Here is a 7,311-nt window from a genome sequence, read left to right as displayed (position 1 = left end):
CAAAGAGGCAAAGAGCCGAACCAAGGAGTGGTAATGTAGGAGAAAGTAGTGGTGCCGGTAGTAGTGGTGGGCATGCTCAACCCACTCAATTCAACATTACCCTGCCACATGCGGCCCAAAGGACCAAATTGGCCGAATTGGATAGGAGGGCAATTAATCCAACTCTCTTCTATTCCCAACACGACTGTTATATGATTGGAATAGACGAGAAGGTTAGGGAGCTTGCAGTGAATCTGGGGTTTGATGCGTTCTTGGATTGTAGATTGCCAAATGATTACATCACCGCAGATACTTCCTACTACTACCCCACCCAACCGCCTCTACTTACCGCCCCCTGACATTGGAGTTTCTTGCTAGCTTCGAGTTAAATCAAGAAGAGGGTATGGAAGGCATTGATGCATTCAAAGTAAAATTCCGGTTGTTCAACAAAGGCCGCCACATTACCCTCCGTGCTTTCAATGAACTATTTGGTTGGGACCCAAATGCTCGAATCTTGGATACCTCCGGACTTGACGGTCAAGGTTATATAGAGGGGTACAATCCGCAAGAATTTTGGGCCCGAATCACGAGTGGGGCTAGAGAATTCCAATCAAAACTCCTCCAAGGCCTCAGAGATCCACCATGCCGCCTTACGGTACTTTCACCGGATGCTTGCATATATTTTCTTCTCTAGAAAAGATCTAGGTAAAATGAGCGATCAAGAGTTATATCTTCTTTGGAGAGCTACCGAGGGTGCGCTTCTTTACCCACCTACCACCCCGGAGCACAAGATCAATCTAGGGTATCTGTTTGCCAAGAGATGTAAGGCAATAAGGGACTCCCCCCTCTTGACTGGTCCTATCTTTATGGGAGGGATGGTCACGTATATCGCCTTCAAGTACAGATACAAGACCCAGCTGCAGCAGATGGAGAGCTTGAACATGGCAGCCGAATTGAACATAGAGAAGATGAAAAGAATGCAATTCATTTCGGATTCCACGGGAGTCACGGGTAAGGCCTTCATTTGGCGGATCCGAGACGTCCCTTGGTGCTACATGCCATGTCCGTTCATGATGAATCCGCCCCGGGAACTGAGTTACCATGGCAAGTCCCTATGGAGCAAATTCACGAGATGACCTCTCCAGCCCGAGATTGATCATAGAAATGAAATCAGGCAAGCGAGGCGGCAACAACAACAATTCCAGCAACATCAAGAGCAACAGCAGCAACAGTTTCAGCAGCAGCAACAAGAGCAATTTCAACAATTTATTTCTCAGGCACAGCAGCATCTTCAGCAGCCCCCCCAGTCCTCGGGGGGAGGTGAGCCCTCTTCCTTTCTGCATTTAATATTGAGCAAGCTTTCGCTAGCCTCGCTCTGGAGGTTAGGAACCTTGCTCAAGCCCGGCCTAGGGAAAGAGAGGAGGCCCCTGCTCAGTCTCCTGGTCCCACTTTTGATATTTATCAAAACCATATTTATGATTACCATGTGGACCAGGGACATTTTAGCCCATGTGTCAACTACCCCTACTACCCTCCGCAGCACGGGCCTGTCCCGAATTGGGAGCCCCCTCAGGTAGATGACAATGGGAACCCCATTCCTCGTACCGGCGGCCAATACCCCTATTGGCAAGGCCCCGGTACCCTGCATGACCCTCCCCACTCCTTCCCCCCTACAACTACCAGCGCCAGGTGGGTGTGATTACCTCGGTGATCCCGCCTATCCTTATCAGGGCGACGGCTTTCCCCCCGGTTATTACGGTGGGTGGGAGCCATATGGGCCGCCATGCGATGTTGATTATGATTGGGCGCCCCCTGTAGTTGTAGAGGGAAAGGAAGAGGAAGACTCTGAGGAATAGATGATCATTTCTTTTGACCCCCCCCCCCCACCCTTGACTATTACATGTTTTATCGCACCGAGACGGTGCCTGGTTTTAGTTGGGGGGTGCCTTAGCATTTTTCATATCTAGGGGCAAATGAAAAGATCATTTTGGGGATGAGCAGCCTTTCCTATGCTTGCTTGTGCTTAATAATCTGTTGGCTTGTATCTGTTGGTTTGTATTATACATGATCACTTTTCCTTTTTCTTCTTTATTTTGTTTTCTAATCTTTTTGCTTTGGAGTTCTGGTATTTCTCACTTTTTGGCAGGTTGTATACTACTTTTGGAAGGAGCCAAGGTTGGTTGACTTGGAACCCATCATTCTTTTTATGTTTTGGATTGGCATGGCTCCGGTGAGATCTTTCCAAACTCTCTTCTATTTATTTTATCTTGCTTAGTTCCTAGGAGCGGAGTTAGGATTAAGTTGATTGATTCATGGATGTTTGCATACTTGGAATTGTGTACTGAGAATTGTGTGAATTGATGCTTTCATTCTTAAGGTTGGTTGACTTGGAACCCATCATTCTTTTTATGTTTTGGATTGGCATGGCTCCGGTGAGATCTTTCCAAACTCTCTTCTATTTATTTTATCTTGCTTAGTTCCTAGGAGCGGAGTTAGGATTAAGTTGATTGATTCATGGATGTTTGCATACTTGGAATTGTGTACTGAGAATTGTGTGAATTGATGCTTTCATTCTTGAGTTCCTCTTCTATCCTTCTATCCCTTCCTTTCTATTTTTGTTGAAGAGTAGCAACGGGGCGAGGTTCACACCTCGTGAGAGGCGCCCGGCTTTATGCCTAGGAGGACGTGCATTCAATTCACGTACCTTCTACCGCCCCCATTTATGGAATTTATTCCAAACGAAGTCCTACTTCTCTTGTTGCTCTTCAATGTTTTCTTTTTATTTTTCTTTCTCTTAGTGTTATCCAAGGCAAGTGTTAAAACTTTGTTTTGTGTTTGGCTGAATTAGTAGCTACAATGTATGAACATATATGAGTTGGTTCCTTGGTTTGATAGGTTTACAAGGTCTTTAATGTTTTGGTTGAAAATCACATAGCTTCATTGCTCAAATGACTCCTATTGGACATATCTTGGGCTATTTAGGCCTTGATCCCTTTTGTCCTCGGTTTGTGGTTGTGGGCGTAGCTCATCTTGTGAATGAAAGCTAGGTGGCTAGAAATTTGGAGACTTAGTGTTTTGCTACTTGATCTAAAACTCGCTCCATTTGACTCTTGAGACCGCGACCGAATCGACTCATAGGATGATAAAGGCATTCATTTCGGGATAAGGGCATAATTTTTCGTTCTTTTTAGATCCTTTTTTTTATTTCCTAGGACACCTTTACTTTCAAATTTCAGGTTTTTGGGTTTACATTCACCTTTTGCGTACCCCCTTGAGCCTTCCACTTTTTGTCTACCCGCATTACAAGCCTTATGAACCTAATTTTATTTTCACCTTTACAGAAATGAGTGAAACTCGAGCTTGGCTTTGTATCTAAGTTAAAAGTTTGGCATAGTGGATGTCTATAATGTAAATTGCAAGGGACGTGTTTGTTTCCCCAATTAAATCTTTTGGTAAAAAAAAAAAAAAAAAAAAAAAAAAAGTTGGAATAAGAATGCATAAGTAAGGCATCGATCTTGTATATAGTTTAGAGTTAGTTGGGGGGTATAATACCCACCAACTAAGGTTAGTTGGCCTTGGTTTTGCTCGATTCATTAATGTTTCACTCTTAGGAGCTTACACCACTAGCCAGAATTAACCCTTACCCCAAGCCATTTCATTGCACCTTAAAAGCCCTTTGGACCTTGAGTGATTGAGTCAATGTCGGTGGAGAGAGTCATGGGTCGAGTTTTTAGATTGGATTTGCATTTACTAAGTTAGGGCAATCCTACCTTGCCCACCTCCTTGTTGTTCTCCTAATTCTCTTGTGGAATTCGAGACGACTAGCCGCCTAGTGGACATGATCGAGATGAGGAAGGTTGCCTTGGTGAGGGACAATTGGAGGATAGGATCTTTATAGTCCAAGCTTTTGAGCATGAGCTATGTGGCCTTCAACCAGGAGCATTAGCTAGCTTGTCCACCTATCTTGTCAAGAAGCTTGCGCATCCTTGTGATTGCATTGTAGTGAAAGTTCAACCATTCATGTTTGTGTTTCTTTCCCTTTTTATTTTTCTATTTTTCTATTTTTCTATTTGTCTCTAAAAACCTTGCCTTGATTTAGTGCGAAGTTGTGGGTTAATCTCTCTCGAAAACCCTCACGAGAGCATACTCGTCCTCCTAAGTGACTTGGGGGTTTAAATGGCTTGTCGTTTACGCTAAAAACGACCGTGATTCCTACGAAAGTGAGTTAGTGTATAGACTTATGCTTTTGGTTATTTTTGTTTGCTTATTTTACTTCGCTCGAGGACGAGCAAAGGACTTAGTTGGGGGGAATTTGATCAGTGGCCATTAGGCCCACTTTTCTACTTCGTTTCTTCCCCGATTGAGCCCTTTGTTTGCCCTTTTTCCTCTATTTTAGCTTAGTTTTGTTATTATTGAGCATATTTGTTACTTGGAGTGGTTTTGAGTCATTTTTGGCTCATTTCCTAAGGTTTTATTCCCTCTCCTTTAACCCATTTCAATTTGCTCCTATTAGAACCTTTCCTATGATTTGTGTTTTCCATCTTACAGGTCCTCCCGTGGCTAAGAAAGCAAGGATTGGATGCAAGGATTAGGCATGCTTTGGAGTCAAAGGGATTGGAGCATTAGAGCCCAAAATATGAAGGAAAGAAGAGTTCAGAGCGGGCGCTCTAGATATGGAGCGGGCGCTCTGTATTCCTTGCTGCAGAAAAACCAAGTACCCAACCCTCAGAGCGGGCGCTCTAATGTTGAAGCGGGCGCTCTAGCTCCCAGAATAATCAGAGCATTTTCTGCGAGACTTCAGAGCGGGCGCTCTGGCCTTAGAGCGGGTGCTCTGGCCTTAGAGCGGGCGCTCCGTGTTCCCCTGACCGATTTGAACTCTGCTACACGCGTAGGCTGACGGCTCTAATTATTTTACTCTGCACGTGATGCCTAAAATTTTGGGCCTTGATTTGGGTTAGGTTTTAGAGGAGGGTATAAATACCTCTCTTCCTTGTAATTGGGAGAGAGAGAGAGGTAGGTAGAGAGAAAAATATTAGAAAATCAGATTTCAGCTTATTGTTTTCTTTCTTTCTTTTGCACTTTAGATTAGTTAGGGTTTAGTTCCTCATTAGATCTAAAACACTACTCTTTGTTACTCTCTTTCATTTTCAATCCAAGATTAAATCTTTTGGTATTATTTCTATCCCTACTCTTTATTTATTGCTTTATTTATCTATTTTAATTAGTTTTAGCTTATCTTTAGTTGTTATTTCAAGTCAATAGAATAGTTTAATGTCTTAGTTGCCTCCTTGTTTAAACTTGCAATTTCTGGTTTTAATCCTTTATTTTCTTGCTATTAGTATAATATTATCCTTATTTGCTTAGATTTCATGCTATTTAGAATAGATTACAAGTAGACTTAACATATTCTCTTCAAAGTTAACTTCTTTAGTAAAGTTTAATCATCCTATTTTCTGGTTTTAGCCATGTTTCTCTCATTAAACTTAGTTTTTGCTTTTGTTAATGTTCTTGTGTGCTTTGGTATGACCCTTCCTTCTCTAGGCTAGGTTTCTAGCTAGGGGAGGGGGGAAATGATGAACTAATGATGAAATGAATGATATGTGGTGCAAGATTGGGTAGATTGAGAAGTTTTGCAATTGATTCCAACCTAGGTTTTAGTTGTTAGGAATTAGAGATTGATCACCTCTAAGACCCTATTTTGTGTTGCATGCTAGTTGTGCGAGAGTGAGCTTGTATGTGATGATGACTAGGTTAAGGATGACCTCGACCACCGAGGCGGGGTTGGGTAGGCGGTGTTTAGGTGAGCCCGAGAGGGAATCCTAGATGTTGGACCATAGGCCCCAATTGTTTGGTTGACCGATTGAACCATTCTTGTTGCCTCTAATTGTTGAAATCATTGTTAGTTAGGAATTCTCCCCTATCCCCTAGTGTTTGCTATTCCTTGATTTTCGAAGTTTTATACCTCTGCTTGTTGCTTGTTAATTTAGTTCTTAGTTTAATTGTTTCCCTAGTAGCTATAGATAAATCCATCAAAAATTTATTCCTCCCTTTTCAATTGACTTATAAGTGATCTAAGCAAGAGACGTTTGACCTTCCCTGAGGATTCGACCCCACTTCCACTATGCTACCTTTGGTTAGTTTAGGACGTGGGTTTTCTTTTTATTCTCGACTCGACCTTTAGGAACTAACGACACCTAGGGGGCCGATCACACGGCCGTGCTGAAAATTGGCTTGGCACGGCCGTGCTAATGCCTGGCACGGCCGTGCTAAATCTGGCACGGCCGTGCTAATTCTTGGCACGGCCGTGCTGAATCTGGCACGGCCGTGCTGAATCTGGCACGGCCGTGCTGAATCAGGCACGGCCGTGCAGCATAGGCAGGAAGGTTGCAGGCACTTTGGTCTTCTTAAAACAGTCACAACTTCTTATCCAGAGCTCCGTTTGAGGTGTGCAATATATTGTTGGAAAGCTCTTCAAGTCTACTTTCCAATGCAATTGGAATCACTCCATTATCATTTGTATACCGAAAGTTGTGAGCAAAATAGTGAACAGGTGTCATATTTGTGAACTGTTCTGCCTTGCCTGCTACTTAACTTGCCTTTCAAGGCCTTGAGAACCGCAGCAAAGCCTTAGCTTGGTGGACTAGGATCGATAATAGCCTGATTACGCACCAATGGTTCAGGACTCGACATAACTTGGTCAACTATACCTGTTAACACAGCAAAAACAGACCGAAACCCGTGAAGCACGTAATATGAAGGAAACGAGTGTAACAAGGCAATAAACGACCAAAACGGGCCTAAATACATCCAAAATCACCCATTAATATGCCTTAAAGCGCGCCCTAATGTGCGCTTGTCAGAATGCGCCTGCTACTTTCCAACGCATGATTATTACAGTCTTTGTTAATCAAATTGGGAGGAATGTAGAGGCGTACATTGATGATATGATAGTGAAATCAAAAAAACAAGAGGATCACCTTGCTAACCTCCGAAAAACATTCGCCACACTCAGGCGGCACAAGATTATTCTTAATCCAAAAAAGTGTGTGTTTGGTGTTAAGTCTGGGAAGTTTATCGGATTCTTGATTGACCAAAGGGGGATAGAGGCCAACCCTAAAAAAATGACAGCAGTAATTGACATGTAGTCACCCTGTACTGTGAAGGAAGTCCTAAAATTAACTAGTTATCTGGCAGCTCTGGGAAGATTTCTCAATCGGTCAGGCGACAAGTGCCTTTACTCCTTCCAAGCGATGAGGAAGACGACTAGATTTTAATGGGGGTATGATGTTGAGGCGGCCTTCCAAAAGCTGAAAACGCATCTACACTTTTTGC

At 43.1% G+C, this 7,311-nt stretch overlaps 1 long non-coding RNA gene across 1 annotated transcript; it reads left to right on the top strand.

The window, feature by feature from the left end:
• The first annotated feature begins 1,939 nt into the window (after window positions 1–1,939).
• Window positions 1,940–3,460, top strand: LOC110724149. The gene is made up of 2 exons (XR_002511866.1): window positions 1,940–2,154; window positions 2,357–3,460. It is a non-coding gene; the product is annotated as an uncharacterized LOC110724149 (long non-coding RNA).
• The last annotated feature ends 3,851 nt before the right edge of the window (window positions 3,461–7,311 follow it).

This window comes from Chenopodium quinoa, unplaced genomic scaffold (genome assembly GCF_001683475.1).
Source record: "Chenopodium quinoa cultivar QQ74 unplaced genomic scaffold, ASM168347v1, whole genome shotgun sequence".
Classification (NCBI taxonomy): domain Eukaryota; kingdom Viridiplantae; phylum Streptophyta; class Magnoliopsida; order Caryophyllales; family Amaranthaceae; genus Chenopodium; species Chenopodium quinoa.
The sequence above is the reverse complement of the archived record's forward strand: the minus strand, read 5'-3'. Positions and strand labels throughout refer to the sequence as shown.